The 19,304-nt window shown below is 36.0% G+C and overlaps 2 long non-coding RNA genes across 2 annotated transcripts; both read left to right on the forward strand.

Moving 5' to 3' along the window:
• Positions 1-3,329: 3,329 nt before the first annotated feature.
• LOC122011634 lies at positions 3,330-4,843 on the forward strand. The gene is made up of 4 exons (XR_006119993.1): positions 3,330-3,729; positions 3,813-3,908; positions 4,004-4,056; positions 4,493-4,843. It is a non-coding gene; the product is annotated as an uncharacterized LOC122011634 (long non-coding RNA).
• Positions 4,844-17,147: 12,304 nt separating this feature from the next.
• Positions 17,148-18,736, forward strand: LOC122011635. The gene is made up of 4 exons (XR_006119994.1): positions 17,148-17,602; positions 17,686-17,781; positions 17,877-17,929; positions 18,366-18,736. It is a non-coding gene; the product is annotated as an uncharacterized LOC122011635 (long non-coding RNA).
• Positions 18,737-19,304: the final 568 nt, after the last annotated feature.

A 19,304-nucleotide genomic window follows, 5' to 3' on the forward strand; every position in this document is an offset into this window, starting at 1 on the left:
TTTTGTTTTGGATTTCTCAAATTTTACATTTGTGGTTTCTTCAATTCTTAGTGTAACCTTATTGTATATTTTGTAACCCCTACTATTTAGTGAATATCCTACAATGATTCCATTTTCTATTTTAGAAGTGAATTTTCCTAAGTGTTCTCCTATGTTTAGTATGAAGGTTGGACACCCAAATACTTTAAAATATTTTATGTTGGGTTGTTTATTATAATATATTTCGAAGAAGGTTTTGTTATGTGTTTTATTTAATGTTGTTCTATTTTACACATAACAAGTTGTACTAACAACTTCTGCCCAAAAGTACTTAGGTAGATTATATTCATTTAGCATAGCCCTAGAGGCTTCAAGTAGAGTTCTATTTTTTCTTTCTACAATTCCATTTTGTTGAGATGGTTTATGACACAAAAATTCGTGATGATATCCATTATCAAGACAAAATTGATTAAAGTTATTATTTTTAAATTCACCTCTATTGTCACTTCTAAGTTTTTTAATTTTAAGGTCTTTTTCATTTTCAACTTGCTTGCAAAAGTTTGTAAAAATTTCAAAAGTTTCATCATTATTTTTTAAAAATTTTACCCAGGTGAACCTAGAATAGTCGTCTATTATTACTAGACAATACAAACTTCCATTTATTGATTTCACCCCATGGGAGTCAAATAGGTCTAAATGTAGAAGTTCTAGTATTGAGTTGGTTTGAGGTTGATTAGTTGGTTTGTGAGTAGATTTTGTTTGTTTTCCTTGTTGACAAGCATTACATATTGTTGAGTCTAAGTTAGGTAATTTTGGTAATCCTCTAACTAGTCCTTTTAATTTGCTTATATTTTTGAAATTTATGTGTCACATTCTTCTATATCATAACCAAGTTTTTTCTTTTTGTACTAAATAACGCTTATTTGAAGAAGTGGTTAAGTTAATTGCATAGATGTTATCTTTTCTAAACCCTTTTAGACTTATCGTAGGGTTATCTAAATGCTTGATTAGGCATTCTGAAGATAAAAACCTAACCTTATATCTAATGTCACACAATTGACTAATACTAAGAAGATTATACTTGAAATTTTCAACAAGTAATACATTTATAATAATAAAGTCAATTTTAAGCTCAATGTTACCTTGAGTTTGCCATTGTTTCCAAAGACAACTGTTCCTAAACTTTTGTAGGTAAGTTGGATGAATTTGGTGTGATCTCCAGTCATATGTTTGGAGCAATCACCGTCCAAGATCCACTTGATTTTCTACAATAGGTAGGAATTAGGGTTAGTTTGAGTTTTTACTTAAAATAATTTTTAAGTTAAAAGAATTTAAGATAGATTTTAAGTTAAAAGGATTTTTAAAATAAAATTTTTAAGAAATTTTTTTTTAAATTTAAAAAATTTTAAGATAAATTTTCTTAATTTAAAAATATTTTTTTAAAAAAATAATAATAAAAGTTTTTTTAAAAAATTAAAACAAATTTTTAAGTTAAAAAAAATTTAAGATAAATTTTCTTAAGTTAAAAAGATTTTTTTAAAATAAAATTTAAAAAAAAATTAAGTTAAAAACAATTTAAGATAAATTTTCTTAAGTTAAAAAGATTTTTAAAATAAAATTTTAAAAAAAAATTAAACAAATTTTTTAGGTTAAAAATAATTTAAGATAAATTTTCTTAAGTTAAAAAGATTTTTAAAATAAAAATTTTTAAGTTAAAAAAAATTTTAAGATAAATTTTCTTAAGTTAAAAAGATTTTTTTTAAATAAAATTTTTAAGTAAAAGATAAATTTTCTTAAGTTAAAAAGATTTTTTTAAATAAAATTTTTAAGTAAAAAAAATTTAAAAAAAAATTAAGATAAGTTTTTAATTTAATTTTTAAATTTTTAAATTTTTAAATTTAATTTTTAATTTTTAAATTTTTAAAATTTAATTTAATTTTTAATTTTTAATTTTTAATTTTTAATTTAATTTAATTTACTTTGATCGACTTGATTCGATTCGATTCGATTCGATTTGACTCGATTCGGTGTGATTTGATTCGAGTCTGTTCGAAGTCCTTAGTCATCTCACCCAATGTATGTTTTCAATCAGGGAAACCTATAATTTTTGTGAGATGAAGTTGAGTTCAATTTCAGGGTTGGTTTAATTTTATGTTAGATTCAGGTTTAGCTTTGGGCTCAACAAATAGGCATTCTTTGGATGAACTTATGGGGTATGGTGAGTCACTTGGATATCATTAGAGTAACCATGCTTTCGAGATTTTCCAAATAGTCCTATCCACTGAACTTAATACAAAATCTTGGTCTAACTGGTTAGGATCCGGAAGGGGTGGCTTCAGTTAGTTCCACTTAGCCAAATGCACCAGGTCGAAGTCATATCTTCCTAGACATGCATGGACTAAGCTTCCCTAACCTACTATTATCCAAAACTTTACCAGTACCGTAGGTCAAGTTAAATTTTATCCCTTTTTACTCTAATCCTAATTACCCTGCCGGGTAGGTTAGTTTTGGTTACCCTATCGGGTAGATTATTTTTGGAGGTGCCAGCTATTCTGGAGTCTCCCCCTGAATTATTGACCTGTATTTTTTAGTTTTAGTTCTAGGTTTATGTTTGTTACTTTTATAATTATATTTAACTTGATGATAATCTAATTTTTGATGGGTTTTAAACTTTTTCGATTTTGATTTTGTTGGTCTAGGTTAATTCCTACTTGCGTGGTTAAGCACGCTTTCGGAACCCAAGCTTTATTTTGTTGTTTATGTTGGGTTATTAGTGATTTAAACGTTTTATTTGAACTTGACTTGTAGCCAAGTCCAGTTTTATTGTAGACTACTTTTGACTGTTTAAAATAAGATCTAAATTTTTAGATCTTATTGTAAATTTTTTAAAAATACTTCTTAATTTATTATTTTATGTTTTTAGTGTTAGATTTTCCTCCTCAAGTGTTAGGTCTTGAGTTGGATTAGAATTTGTGATTTGTTCCTTGAGATTTTGATTTTCCTCAAGGAACAATTTATTATCATTTTCAGTTACAACTAATTTCTTATTTAAACAAGCAATAATTTTTAAAAAATTCTTGTTCAAATTAAAATATACCTCTTCGGGACCTTCGGAAATGAGTACGGACTCGTGGCTCAATTTGTGTGAGATCTCGGAAAATTTAAATAAATAGGGTTATTTCAGAAAATAGTCTTATAGAATTTTTCCGGAATTTTTAGAAATTTTCTAGGAATGTTTCGGAGCTCGTATGACGGGTTTTGAGGGGATTAATTTCGGGTACGGATTAAGCCTGTTTGGGATACCCATTTGAAAGAAGAAATATTTTAATTATAAATTCCTTTTCTTTTATTCCTTCTCCCCTAAACGCCAGTCCACCCGACCCGAATCCTTCCTTTCTTCCCCTCTGCCCCGACGCAAACTCCCTTCTCTGTTCTCTCTCGCGGACAAGCGACGCCGAAGGGAATGAAGCTTTGATCTCCGGCGATCTCCCTCTGCTGGCATCAACACCCTAAACTCAGATCTGGCCGGTGTTTCTCCTCTCCGGGTCTTCTTCGGCTGAGGAGTTGCTATTCGGTGGATTTTGCACCGATTGTTAACGATCGGTGGCTAGGGCATGGTGAGGGGTCGGATCTTGCATCGTCTTCCATCGGTAGACCTTCCCTCTCCTCTCCTCGTGTTGGACACAGTGCGATTACTCTCTTCGCTAGCCGGATTGGACCGAGCGGCGCCACCTAGCAGCTATTTGGGAGGTAAGGCATCGTCGGATATTTGGTAGATTCTAGGGTTCTTTTATGTGTTGATCCTTCTTGCTGGAATTGTGATCGTCTTCCAGTTTACACGAGGAGGAGAGCATCGGATTGCTGTGGATTCTTCCTATTGTCGATCATTGCTTTCTTCTTTCTTGAAGCTGTGGAGGTCTCAGAGTAAGGTAGGATCTAGGTATATTGCTTGATTCATTGTTTGATCCGAATTGTGGAGTGGAATCCAACACATTATTGTTCTGTGGACTTTTTGGTTCGGCAGCAACCCATCCATCAGTGTTCCCTTGATCCAGAATCAACAGCAGCTGGATTGAGGTATGGTGTAGTGAGGTTGATACATAATTAGTGTGGTGTTGATGAATTAGGTATGTATTGAATTCGGAATGAATTGGATTGGTACATGATTAGTTAGGGTAATTGATCTTAGTTGTAGATCATGTTTCGAATTTGAATATTAGTTTGATGATCTTGTTCTAGATGGATTAGGTTAAGTGTGATTGATTAGTTATTTATGTGTAGGTTTAATTGGAGGTTGTAATTGGTTAGTTGATTGTGATTAGATATAATTGTTTGAATTAATCTAATGGGGTAATTAGGGTTAGGGTAATTAACCCTAATTAACTGTTAGATTTAAATTGGGTAGATTGAGGTTGTGTGATTAGGGTTTTGCCCTAATTTAGGTTTAGGGATTTTATTTAGCTATTCATTTGGATTTAGCTAAATAAAATATATATATTGTTTGTTGACACAGGACTCTGATTCGAGACGGGCGTCTCGACCTTGGATTGCTTGAGTATACCTTCTTTTTGAGGCGGGTACCCTTTGACTTATCTTTTTGATATTGTCTTATGATATGTGTAGCTTATATATAATTACTAGTGATTGATAGAGTTAGCATTTCCCCGGTGTTAGCTTAGTTGATACCTGATACATGTTGCTACTGTCATCTGCTATACTTTCGTCTGGTATACCTTTACTACTTACCATGTGTATGTATGTTGATAGAGATGGATATTTATGATGCTTATCTACACTTGATTAGTTGCTGGAGATACTTGTTATATGTTGTTGGATTTGCATTGCTTATATCATTATTATACATATGCGTTTGTTTTATTGGCACCAACGCATATGGAGGAGGATATGTTCAGGTATGACATACTGTAGTCGCACGCACCATATCGCATGATTGCATGCTGGGCGATTGACGACTCCATTGTTGTTGAGCTCGTCGGCCGGCTACATGGACCTCTACACACGTGACCACTGCATGAGTAGTGGCATAGCACTTAGGGTGTGTATGGTAGGTTGCTCTGTAGTGCTCATTGGTCTCGTGGGTAGTGTGCTGACGTGGTAGCAGACGGGGTCCCTCCCGTCATGTGTCGGAGATGAGGCGTTCGCTCCTCACTATACGAGGTAGGAGGATAGGTGTACTCGACAGACCGTCCACTCGGTCACTCTTGAGGAGCAGTGACAAGTGACAGTCTACCCACTCGGTCTCACCATTGTGTGTGAGATGGGTGACTGGTGACAGGGACCATGTCATATTGCATCATATGCACGGATTGCATTCGATATGATTGATGCATTTGGTGATTGCGTATGATTGGCGTGCATCGGGATACGTGCTTTTGCTCGACTACTTTTATCTCGTATGTTGTGATCGATTGCCCAAGCCTCGCGGTGAGCGATTTATTTCGATTATGCATTTTCTTACTATTCTTGCTATAGACTGTACTTTTATCATTTCTTTGGTTATTACAGTTTATTTCAGCTATGCATATCTGTTATACTGTTAGGAGACCGTACTGTAGGTTGTACTGTTAAGAGACTGTACTGTAGGCTCTATGGTTTAGTGTACTATACCATAGGATGTTGCTAGTAGTTATATGTTGCTGTACATATCTATTGGATTACCTGCTGAGTTCTTTGAACTCACTCCGTTGTTACTATTTTTTCAGGTTGAGGCCGTCGGGAGATATTCCAGTCGCTAGCCCCATTATCGCGAGGATTTTCTTTGTCGGATTATATTTTGCTTTTGCATCTTATATACTTGTATTGTGGGTTTGTATTGTGGACTTTACATTGAACATTCGGGTTTGCTTTTGTTTTCCGCTGCGGATATATTTTCATTACTTCGTGGATTTTGTTTTTCTTCGTTGTAGTGGAGTAGGATGTGTACGTATATCTTCGTTGGTTTCTATATCATCTTTTCTTTATATAACTGCGTGTATTGTTTATATTATATCTGTGTAGAAATGTTAAATATAACTGCATGGATTATTTACTATTTGTGTGTATTGTTCCGGCCGAGTGTGGCCGAGGTATAGATATATGTATACTGAGATTCATATTGTCCGCCGTACAGGGGAGATGCTGCCGAAATTTCTTCGGACAGGGACTACCTGGGGCGTGACAATTTATTTTGTATCAGAGCTAGGCTCACGATACTTGCTCTTTGTTTTGGATTTTCGAGGTTTATCTGATACCAATTTATTTGGTATCAGAGCTAGGCTCCGATTCGGATTTTTGTGTTCTGGAGTTTGTGAGCGTATCTGGATATTTTTGGATTGTACGGATTTCCGTCGATTTTCTCGTTTCGGAATTCCGAGGCATTTTGACGAGGTTTTATTGGATCTATTTGGGGGCTATGCAGCGACAGGACATCTCCAGACGGCAATAGGTAAATCAGGTAATTTTATAGTTTTCATACCTGTAGTGATATCTGGATAACATTTTTTTACATATATGATACGTGTTCTAGTACTTAAACGTGGTCGCACATGTATGAGGGCGATCGATTCTCTAGAGACAGAGTCTCCAGAGAGTTCTGTTAGGGTTGAGCCTGTCCGTCAGGGATAGACTCCTCAGGGTATTGTGACCACGTTAGACTGTCAGATCCTGACGATTCCGACTCAGAGGTACCTACCTCGCCTGTACCGCCAGTAGTACCTACAGGGTACTCGGCACCTTCTCTAGCCGTGCCTACTGCGTACTCGGTACCACCACAGACATTTGTGCTGGTTACTACATACTCGGTACCTGCACCAGCAGTACCGGTTACATCTTACCCGGTACCGCCCATCGTACCTTTAGTCGTCCCTACTTATGCCTACTCTGTAGTTCCACTAGTGGTTCCTACCCTGTTTATGTTGCAGCACCAGTGGTACCTCTTCCAACCTATCCATCAGTACCACCCATAAGATCAACTCCAGTGATTCTGCCCAGTACCGCAGCGATATCTACGGATATGGTTGTGGCATGAGCATGGATCCCAGCCTTGGCGGAGTTAGTGAAAAGCCAATTCACGCTATTTCGCGGGGAGACTGATCCGAGCGTGGCTCAATCTTGGATAGAGTCTATGGAGCGGACATTCTTTTACATGGCCTACTCCGAGTGGGAGAAGGCTGAGCTGGCTGCTTACCACTTACGAGACGGGGCAGAGATCTGGTGGGACACACAGCGCTCGATTATAGGCGAGCAGCATGTTATATATACGAGATTTAGAGAGGCATTCGAGAGTCAGTGTTTCCCCCGGGCGTATCAGATGACACGTCAGCGGGATTTCCTGAGTCTTCGACAGAATAACCGCTCAGTGATGTAGTATAATGCCGAATTTAACCGGTTGTCCGGATTCTGTCCTGGTTGGTTGCCGATGACAGATCTCGTATGCTTCAGTTTGTCCAGGGACTGGACGAGCATCTTCAGGTGTAGATTGCCGATTTTGGTCATTCATCATATACAGAGGCTCTAGATAGAGCTCTTATGATTTAGGCACTCGATGAGAGCAAATCTGAGATAAGAAAAGCGGTGATCGGACTTCGGACGGATCCGACCACAGACTCTTGGCGGAGAAATCACCCTCGGATGGGTGAGTACTTCTAGGTCATCGACCCAGTCGGGATCTTCATCGGATATTCCGGTCTTCTCGGTGAGCAGGAAGCGATCTGGTGACTCTTAATGCACTTGATATGGATCCCCGATCACATCACCTTTGATGCACCACGGGAGAGTTAGTTTGCTATTATTGCTGTTGCACAGGCACCGAAACTATTATTGAAGGCTCGGCGTAGCGTCGGAGTTTACATTAGGAGACGGTTTAGTCGATCCGGAGATCCGCGATTTCTTGGGCTTGATTGGATATTACCGACGATTCGTTGAGGGTTTCTCCAGCATTGCTATGTCGTTGACACGTCGACCGGAAAGGCGTGAAGTTCGTGTGGTCGAGGCTTGCGAGACCGGCTTCCGAGCTGAAGCGGAGATTAGTATCGGCACCAGTTTTGGTTTTACCTTCGGTGATGACGGATTCGTACTTTACACAGATGCATCTTTTGGGCGCTGTTTCGATGCAACACGGTAGGGTGGTCTCCTATGCTTCGTCGGTTGAAGGAGCATGAGAAGAACTACCGAGTACATTAGAGCTAGCCATTATTATCTTTGCTTTGAAGATTTGGCGACATCATCTTTATGGTATTACTTTTGAGATTCTTACGATCATAAGAGTCTCAAATATATTTTCACCGAAGGAATCTCCGACGGAGGAGATGAATGGAGTTCTGAAGGACTATGATTGTACTATTAGCTACCATCGGTAAAGCTAATGTGGTTATTGATGCACTAGCGGGAAGTTCGAGGGACTTTAGCTTGTCAACGAGTTTTAGTCACGGACTTGATTGAGGGATTCTCCGAGTTGGGCCTTGAGGAGGAGGGATGGAGCAGGGTATTCTAGTTACCATGGTTGCTCAATCGTCGATCGGGATGAGGATTCGAGAGGCCCAGGAGATCGGCATTCTGATTCATTAGCCGGATAGCTCCTGACGATGGGAGTTTACGAGATAGCGAGGGTATTGTTATTTCCGAGGCGATTTGTGTGCCTCGATCTCACCGGCCATGGAGGAGTTACTTCAGGAGGCTCATCGTTCTAGATTTGTTATCCAACCAGGTGGGACTCGTATGTATCGCGATTTGAGACGTTCCTATTGGTGGAACGGCATGAAGAAAGACATCGCAGATTTTGTAGCTAGATGTCTTGTCTGTCAGCAGGTGAAGGCTGAGCACCAGAGACCTGCTGGTTTACTTCAGAGGATCCCTATTCCAAAGTGGAAGTGGGAGCATATTACTATGGATTTTGTGGTAGGACTGCCTAGGACTCGACGAGGCCATGATGCGATTTGGGTAATCGTTGATCGATTAACCAAATCCGCACATTTTTTAGCGATCCGGAAGACTGATTCTCTGGATCGATTAGCAGAGTTATACTTGTTGGTGCGGTTAGCACTAACGATTTAACCCAGGTTTTGATGAATGACAAATCAGGTTAAGTTAGTTTTGTTGTTGTCTGACACTTTGATCCAGTGTGCAGGAAAAGTCCAGCTAGGTCGACGGGCTGACCGGATAGCTGGCAAGAAGTCCAAGCGGGTCGACGGGCTGACCGGACGCTTGGCGAGAGTCGACAGGCTGACCGGATAGTTGGCAAGAAGTCCAAGCGGTCGACGGGCTGACCGGACGCTTAGGCAGGAAGTCCAGCTAGGTCGACGGGCCGACCGGATAGGTGGCCGAAGTCCAGACGGTCGAAGGGCGACCGGACGTCTGCGGTAAGTAAGGTAAGTCACTGGAGGGGAGTGACGACGTTCCGGAAAGGAACATTAGGCGTCGATCGGCTTAGATCCATTTCGGATATCTAAGTCGAGATCGTGACTAGATTCCGGTCTCGGAAAGACGGAATCTAAGTCATACTATCTATAAAAATGTGCTAACAATCTTTGCTGCAGGTACATTTGCCTTGGACTAACCTTTTCTTGCGGAGAAGGACTTTACGGAGAAGAGGGTCCGCGGGAGGCAAACTTTATCTGATTAGCGTCGCCACGTGGAGCTCCGGTTGGACTGCCACGTCTCACCGGCGCTGGAAGGGATCGGCGCCCGAGCTTCATATAAAAGAAGGCGGTAGAGCTTATATGAACTCGTAATCCAAGATCTCGCTCTATGCTCTTGCGCGCCACGAAAAGCTCTCCGACTCGGTCTGGTTTTTTTTAATTACATTGTCGGTATTTTCTTTATCTGTCAATTCTTGTACTTAACCTTGTAATATTCGAATTGATAGTGATTGCCGAAAGTACTCACTCCATAGGCCTTGAGTAGGAGTCGTCACAGGCTCCGAACGAAGTAAAAATATTTGTGTCTACTTTGTCTTTTCCGCTGCGTTTAAACTCTTGTTTTTTCGAATCGATATTCACCCCCCCCCCTCTATTGAATCTAACGGTCCTACAAGTGGTATCAGAGCAGGTACCGCTCTGATTTGGTGCAACCACCAATCAAGCAAAGGGGGGTCGTTTTAAAGAAAAAATTAGATATTGTCTGTCTTTTAAATAAAACCTTACGCCTTTCGTTTTTTCCCTCCAAAACGGTTTTTAAAAAATACATCGTCATCTTTTCACCATTGTTTAGTATTTAAAAAATATTATATTTTCAAAATTTTGAAATAATATTTTTTTCAAATATTTTATTAATATTTCAATAATATTTTATTATTTTTTTTGAAAATAGTGAAATATTATTTTTTCCAGCACTGCTAATCTAAGACCAAGTCTTGGGATTTTTTTCTGTTTCTCTGTGTGCAAGAATAATGACTCTTCAAGAAGGACGGAACCCCCACGAACCACCACCATACGATCAAGATTTCAACTATTGGAAGCGATTAATGGAATGCTTCTTAGGAAGCGTAAACTTTGATTATTGGCTGATATTGAGAAAACCTTCTCAGAACTCAGAACTAAACACAAATGTAAGTAAAATCATTTGTAATGTTTTACCTAACAATGTTTTATGCAGACTAGAAAAATACAAAGATGCACATGACCTTTGGACCCAATTGATCAAACTTCACGAGGAGTCGATGGAGCTCGAGGATCAAGTAAAAATTGAATCCGAACTCGGGTTAGATCCAATCGAAAAGCCTACTGAATTAGGGGTTGCGCTCAAGGTTAGTGATATTTACCAAAATACCCCTGCTAATAGTAGTTTAAAAAATATGAGCATTGATCTGATTATTTCTGAAAATATATGTGAAAATAATGTAGTTGACAATAATTACAAAAATACCCCTAGGATATTATCTGATAAAACAAATCCAATTAATTTAAAAAATTCAAACTTAAACCTAAACAAATCTGAAAACTCAAATGATAGAGATGACAAGGTCAATATTGATCTAGATAAAATTAATAAATTATTTAATAATCTAGACAATATTAATCTAGAAAATTCTATCCAAACCCAAGATAATTTAATTAATAAAAAATTAAATTTTAACGATAAGAATAATCTAATAAATTCCACTAATTATATCAACTTAAAAAATAAAGAAAATATAAGAATAAAATCAAACACTTTGATAAAATCAAAACTAAATTTAACAAAATTAAAATTAAATGTTAAAAATAACATATTAAATAAAGATAATCCAAAAAATTCAAAATTAACAATTAATAAAAGGTTAAAAGATAAACCTTTAAGGAAACATAATTCAAACAATTTAATTAATTCAAAGTTAAAAATAAATAAAAACTTAAACTTTAAAAATAAGCTATTAAAGAAAGATAATTCAATTAACCTAATAAAAATGAAATTGAAAGAAAATTTAAATATTAAATACACTCTCTTAAAGAAAGATAATTTGACTAATTTAATTAATTCAAAATTAAAAACTTGAATCTAAATTACAAATTAAACATTAGATTTCAACCAAAACTTAACTATAATAAACTCAGAACTAAAAACTAAATTAATGACCAATAATTCAGGGGGAGGTTCCAGAATAGCTAGCACCTCCAAAACCAACCTACCCGAAAAGGGTAACCCCAACCAACCTACCCGACAGGGTAACCCTAACCAACCTACCCGAAAAGGGTAACCCCAACCAACCTACCCGACAGGGTAATTAGGACTAGTTAAAGAAGGGTTCAAGTTTAACTTGAATCATGGTACTGGTAAAGTTTTTGGATGATAGTATGTTAGGGAAGCTTGGCTTCGATCTGGTGCATTTGGCCAAGTGGAACTGACCGAAGCTACCCTTAAATGAATCCTAACTAGTTAGACCAAGGTTTAGTACTAAGCTCCGTGGATAGGACTATTCGGAAAACCTCAAAAGGTTGGTTACTTCTAATGACGTCCAGGTGACTCACCAAGCTTAGAAGTTTATCCGAAGAATGCCTATTTGTTGACACCAAAGCTAAACCTGAATCTAACACAAGCTAAACCAAACTCTGTAATAAAATCTAATTCATCTCACAAGATAATAGGATTCCCTGATTGATAATCTAGATCGGGTGAGATGAATAAGGATCAAATTAATTTTCAAATTAAATTAATTAAACTTAAAATTCAAATTTTAAATCGAATTTCAAATTAAATTTAAATTTCAAATTTCAAATTAAAATTAAAATTTCGAATTTCAAATTAAATTAAAATTAAATATCGAATTAATTAAGAATTAAATTTCGAATTTAAACTAAATTAAGTTTAAAAAAAAAATTATTTTAAAAATTCTTTTAAAAATTATTTTAAAAAACTCTTTTAAAAATCATTTTAAAAACTTTTAAAAATTCTTTTAAAAATTCTTTTAAAACATTTTTAAAAATTATTTTAAAAACTCTTTTAAAAATCATTTTAAAAATTTTTAAAAATTATTTTAAAAATTCTTTTAAAACATTTTTAAAAATTATTTTAAAAACTCTTTTAAAAATCATTTTAAAAACTTTTAAAAATTATTTTAAAACATTTTTAAAAATTATTTTAAAAACTCTTTTAAAAATAATTTCAAAAACTTTTAAAAATTCTTTTAAAACATTTTTTAAAATTATTTTAAAAACTCTTTTAAAAATCATTTTAAAAACTTTTAAAAATTATTTTAAAACAATTTTAAAAATTATTTTAAAAACTCTTTTAAAAATAATTTTAAAAACTTTTAAAAATTCTTTTAAAACATTTTTAAAAATTATTTTAAAAACTGTTTTAAAAATTATTTTAAAAACTGTTTTAAAAATCATTTTAAAAACTTTTAAAAATTATTTTTAAACATTTTAAAAATTATTTTAAAAACTTTTAAAAATTCTTTTAAAACATTTTTAAAAATTATTTTAAAAACTCTTTTAAAAATCATTTTTAAAACTTTTAAAAATTCTTTTAAAACAATTTTAAAAATAATTTTAAAAACTCTTTTAAAAATTATTTTTAAACATTTTAAAAATTATTTTAAAAACTTTAAAAAATTCTTTTAAAACATTTATAAAAATTATTTTAAAAACTCTTTTAAAAATCATTTTTAAAACTTTTAAAAATTCTTTTAAAACATTTATTAAAATTATTTTAAAAACTCTTTTAAAAATCATTTAAAAAAAAACTTTAAAAAAAATTCTTTTAAAAATTCTTTTAAAACATTTTTAAAAATTATTTTAAAAAAAATTCTTTTAAAACTTTTTAGAAAATTATTATTATTTTAAAAAATTAGTTTAACTTAAAAATTATTTTAACTTAAAAATTATTTTAACTTAAAATTATTTTAATATAAAAATTATATTTTTAAAATTATTTTAACTTAAAAATTATTTTTTTAAAAAAAAAAACTTTTAAAAATCATTAAAAAAAACTATTTTAAAAAATCATTTTAAAACTATTTAAAAAAAAAAATTTTATGTATCATTTTGAAAAATTCTTCTTTTTTTTACTCTAATAAAATTCTATTAACTGAAAAAATAGTAATAATAATAAATTATTTTCACTTTAAAAATTATTATTTTGACTTTAAACTCATTTTTAATCTTAAACATCATTTTAACCTTAAAATTATTTGTTTAACTGAAAATTAAATCTTAAATTAAAACATAAATTACAATTAAAATTAAAATTTTTTTAACTTAAACTTAAAATTAAACTTAAACTTAAATTAACCACTAATATTAATTTAAATTTAAAATCAAAACTAAATCAAACGTATGTTAATTGACATAAAACATATTATAAAAATCATTTTAAATTCCTTTCAAATGCTGTTTTAGAAATCCCTTTAAAAAAATTAAATGAATAAATAAAAATAATAATAATAATAATTATAACTAACACTTTTATTGACCAACTCAATCAGGTAATATGAAATTTAAATTATTTCACTAAGTATTAAATTATTAAATCAAGTAAAAACTAATCAATAAATTATTGATAAATTAAAGGAGAGTAATAAATTAAAGGAGTATCAAATTCAGGGGGAGAAATAAAACTACTTTAGTTTTCCAAATTGAATTTTAAACTTAATTTTGAAAATCAAAGTTTAAAAACAACTTGTTTAAAATTGTGAAAATTTTTTAAATCACAAACTTTTTATCCTTTTTACTTAGTCTTTGAAAACTGAACTTTTCAAGTATTTTAAACCATGGTTTTGAAACTAGTACTTTTAAACTTTGAAAATTTGATTTTGGAAAATAAATTTTTACAAAAACATTCTAAAAATATGATCTTACTTTTACCAAACTCCTTTGAAAACTAAAAGTAAAGATTTAAATTTAATTTAACTTTACTTTGAAAATTGTCCTGAATCTAGTTCTTAAAATTTGATTTTACTCAATTTTGACAATTTGATTTGAAAGTTAAATTTTACAAAAATTAGTTTAAAAAAAAATTACGTTGTTATTGAAAATTGTGGAAATTAGATTTTTCTAAACTTAAGTTTACAAACTAAGCTTCTCAAAATCATTTTCCTTAATTTTGAAAATTGAATCTTTTACAAACTTAGTGTTGAAAAATAAATTTCAATCAGTTTTGAAAAATAGATTTTTCAAACTTAGTTTTGGAATTTTGGTTTTGAAAACTTATGTTTGAAAAAGCGTTTCAACTTGACTATTTTTTTTAACTTGCTGTTAAAAATTGTACTTTTATCAGTATCTTTGAATTTTTGAACTAAACTTTTTATTACTCTACACTATGCTTGTTTACCCCTGCTTATTTTTTGATGAATGCCAAAGGGGGAGGGTTAGGTGGTTAAGTTAGCTAAACCAATTTGAAAATACAGACTAACTTTAAAACCACATAAATGCATGTTGTTTCTTGCATATGTTTTCACTAACTTAACCAGGTTGTCATTCCATCAAAAAGGGGAAGATTGTTGGTGCGGTTAGCACTAACGATTTAACCCAGGTTTTGATGAATGACAAATCAGGTTAAGTTAGTTTTGTTGTTGTCTGACACTTTGATCCAGTGTGCAGGAAAAGTCCAGCTAGGTCGACGGGCTGACCGGATAGCAAGAAGACGGGTCGACGGGCTGGCCGGACGCTTGGCGAGAAGTCCGGCTAGGTCGTGGTGACCGGATAGTGGCGAGAAGTCAATGGTCGACGGCCGGACGCTGGCGAGAAGTCGGCTAGGTCGTGGTGGCCGGATAGGTGGCGAAGTCAGAGGTCAAGGGGACGTGGGCAAGTAAGTAAGGTAAGTCCATGGAGGGTGACTGCGAGGACGCGTTCCCGGGAAGGGAACATTAGGCGTCGATCCGGCTTAGATCCATTTCGGATATCTAAGTCGAGATCGTGACTAGATTCCGGTCTCGGAAAGACGGAATCTAAGTCATACTTTGCTTATATATAAAACTGTGCTAACAATCTTTGCTGCAAGGTACATTTGCCTTGGACTAACCTTTTCTTGTAGGAGAAGGACTTTCTGGAGAAGAGGGGTCCGGGTGCCCGGAGGGGATCCGGGCGCCCGGAGGTCCGGGCGCCCGGAAGGGATCCGGGCGCCCGGGAGGCAAACTTTATCCTGATTGCGCGTCGCCACGTGGAGCTCACTGGTTGGACCTGCCACGTCTCACCAGGGTGCATGGAAGGGATCCGGGGCGCCCTGAGCTTCATATAAAAGAAGGGGCAAGGGTAGAGCTTCTATATGAACTCAGAATCCAAGATCTGCTGCTCTGTGCTCTTGCGACGCCACGAAAAGCTCTCCGACTCAGTGCTGGTTCTGTTTTAATTCTGTTGTCGGTATTTTCTTTATCTGTCAATTCTTGTACTTAACCTTGTAATATTCGAATTGATAGTGATTGTCCAACGAAAGTACTCACGGAGTACGAGCCTTCGAGTAGGAGTCGTCACAGGCTCCGAACGAAGTAAAAATATTTGTGTCTACTTTGTCTTTTCCGCTGCGTTTAAACTCTTGTTTTTTCGAATCGATATTCACCCCCCCTCTATCGAATCTAACGGTCCTACAATACTGTCGTGAGATTATTAGATTACATGGTGTTCCTTTGAGTATCATATCAGATAGAGACCCACGGTTCACGTCCCGATTCTGGCAGAGTCTACAGCAGGCCTTGGGCACACAGCTTCGTTTCGGTACGGCATTCCATCCGCAGACAGATGGGCAGTCAGAGCGGACCATTCAGACTTTGGAGGACTTGTTGAGGTCTTGCGTCATGGACTTCGGAGGCAGTTGGGAGGACCACCTGCCATTAGTGGAGTTCACCTACAACAACAGCTATCATTATGCTATCCAGATGGCACCGTTTGAGACGTTGTATGGTAGGCCTTGTCGGACCCCCATCCTCTGGGAAGAGGTTGGGGAGGCCTAGTTGGTAGGACCTCAGAGAGCTCAGCAGGATGCAGAGTTAGTTCGCACTATCAGACGGAGGATGTCAGAGACTCAGGACCGTCAGAAGAGTTATGCTGATCAGAGACGGAGACCCCTGGAGTTCTCCATTGGTGATCATGTATTTCTTAGAGTTTCACCCACGAAAGGGGTGAAGAGATTTGGTCTCCGAGGTAAGCTAGCTCCCCGATATATTGGACCATTCTAGATCTTGGAGAGGATTGGAGCAGTAGCTTATCGTCTGGCGCTACCACCATCTCTAGCTGGCATTCACTATGTATTCCATGTATCTATGCGGAGGAGATACGTATCCGACCCAACACATGTTCTGTCAGATGTATCAGTTCCTATTCAGCCTGACGTCACTTACGAGGAGGTTCCGGTACGGATTCTGGACCACAGAGAGCGTCAGCTACGGAACAAGACTGTCCGGCTGGTTAAAGTCGGATGGCAGCATCATTATGACGAGGAGGCTACTTGGGAGCTGGAGGGTATGATCCGAGCTCGATACCCCCATCTTTTTACTTGAGGTATGTGGGTTAGAGTTCCTTCCAGCATTTCTATTATATGGTTATATTCTAGTGTTTGCAGTTGGTTATAGCGAAATTTGGGGACCAAATTTTTATTAGTAGGGGAGGATGTGAGATTTCGAAAAATTTAAATAAATAGGGTTATTTCAGAAAATAGCCTTATAGAATTTTTTCGGAATTTTTAGAAATTTTCTAGGAATTTTTCGGAGCTCGTATGACGGGTTTTGAGGGGATTAATTTTGGGTACGGATTAAGCCTGTTTGGGATACCCATTTAAAAGAAGAAATGTTTTAATTATAAATTCCTTTTCTTTTATTCCTTCTCCCCTAAACGCCAGTCCACCCGACCCGAATCCTTCCTTTCTTCCCCTCTGCCCCGACGCAAACTCCCTTCTCTGTTCTCTCTCGCGGACAAGCGACGCCGAAGGGAATGAAGCTTTGATCTTCGGCGATCTCCCTCTGCCGGCATCAACACCCTAAGCTCAGATCTGGCCGGTGTTTCTCCTCTCCGGGTCTTCTTCGGCTGAGGAGTTGCTATTCGGTGGATTTTGCACCGATTGTTAACGATCGGTGGCTAGGGCATGGTGAGGGGTCGGATCTTGCATCGTCTTCCATCGGTAGACCTTCCCTCTCCTCTCCTCGTGTTGGACACAGTGCGATTACTCTCTTCGCTAGCCGGATTGGACCGAGCGGCGCCACCTAGCAGCGATTTGGGAGGTAAGGCATCGTCGGATATTTGGTAGATTCTAGGGTTCTTTTATGTGTTGATCCTTCTTGCTGGAATTGTGATCGTCTTCCAGTTTACACGAGGAGGAGAGCATCGGATTGCTGTGGATTCTTCCTATTGTCGATCATTGCTTTCTTCTTTCTTGAAGCTGTGGAGGTCTCAGAGTAAGGTAGGATCTAGGTATATTGCTTGATTCATTGTTTGATCCGAATTGTGGAGTGGAATCCAACACATTGTTGTTCTGTGGACTTTTTGGTTCGGCAGCAACCCATCCATCAGTGTTCCCTTGATCCAGAATCAACAGCAGCTGGATTGAGGTATGGTGTAGTGAGGTTGATACATAATTAGTGTGGTGTTGATGAATTAGGTATGTATTGAATTAGGAATGAATTGGATTGGTACATGATTAGTTAGGGTAATTGATCTTAGTTGTAGATCATGTTTCGAATTTGAATATTAGTTTGATGATCTTGTTCTAGATGGATTAGGTTAAGTGTAATTGATTAGTTATTTATGTGTAGGTTTAATTGGAGGTTGTAATTGGTTAGTTGATTGTGATTAGATATAATTGTTTGAATTAATCTAATGGGGTAATTAGGGTTAGGGTAATTAACCCTAATTAACTGTTGGATTTAAATTGGGTAGATTGAGGTTGTGTGATTAGGGTTTTGCCCTAATTTAGGTTTAGGGATTTTATTTAGCTATTCATTTGGATTTAGCTAAATAAAATATATATATTGTTTGTTGACACAGGACTCTGATTCGAGACGGGCGTCTCGACCTTGGATTGCTTGAGTATACCTTCTTTTTGAGGCGGGTACCCTTTGACTTATCTTTTTGATATTGTCTTATGATATGTGTAGCTTATATATAATTACTAGTGATTGATAGAGTTAGCATTTCCCCGGTGTTAGCTTAGTTGATACCTGATACATGTTGCTACTGTCATCTGCTGTACTTTCGTCTGGTATACCTTTACTACTTACCATGTGTATGTATGTTGATAGAGATGGATATTTATGATGCTTATCTACACTTGATTAGTTGCTGGAGATACTTGTTATATGTTGTTGGATTTGCATTGCTTATATCATTGTTATACATATGTGTTTGTTTTATTGGCACCTACGCATATGGAGGAGGATATGTTCAGGTATGACATACTGTAGTCGCACGCACCATATCACATGATTGCATGCTGGGCGATTGACGACTCCATTATTGTTGAGTTCATCGGCCGGCTACATGGACCTCTACGCACGTGACCACTGCATGGGTAGTGGCGATGCAGCGTGGTAGCAGAACAGGGATCCCTCCCCTCGATTGTCTCAAGGAGATGAGAGCATTGAGCTCCCCCACTTGTGATTTGGGGTATGAGGATAGGTGTACTCCGATAGCATCCTATCCACTCGATCACTCAGAAGTAGTGATGGCAAAGTGCACAGTTGTTATAGCCCTATCCACTCAGTCTCACCATCGCGTGTGAGATTACTGACTGACGTTAGGGGTGACTAGGATATTTTGCATCATATGCATGGATTGCATTTATTAATTGTGATTGCTGTATATTGGATGTTGCATTTCTTTGATTGCGTATGATTGACATGTATATATGAGACATGATGAGTGGGTCTGACGACCTTTATATTAGGATAGGAGGCCCAGATGAGTATAGTTTCTTCAGTTCTTTCA

This window comes from Zingiber officinale, chromosome 8A, assembly GCF_018446385.1.
Source record: "Zingiber officinale cultivar Zhangliang chromosome 8A, Zo_v1.1, whole genome shotgun sequence".
In the NCBI taxonomy this organism is placed as follows: domain Eukaryota; kingdom Viridiplantae; phylum Streptophyta; class Magnoliopsida; order Zingiberales; family Zingiberaceae; genus Zingiber; species Zingiber officinale.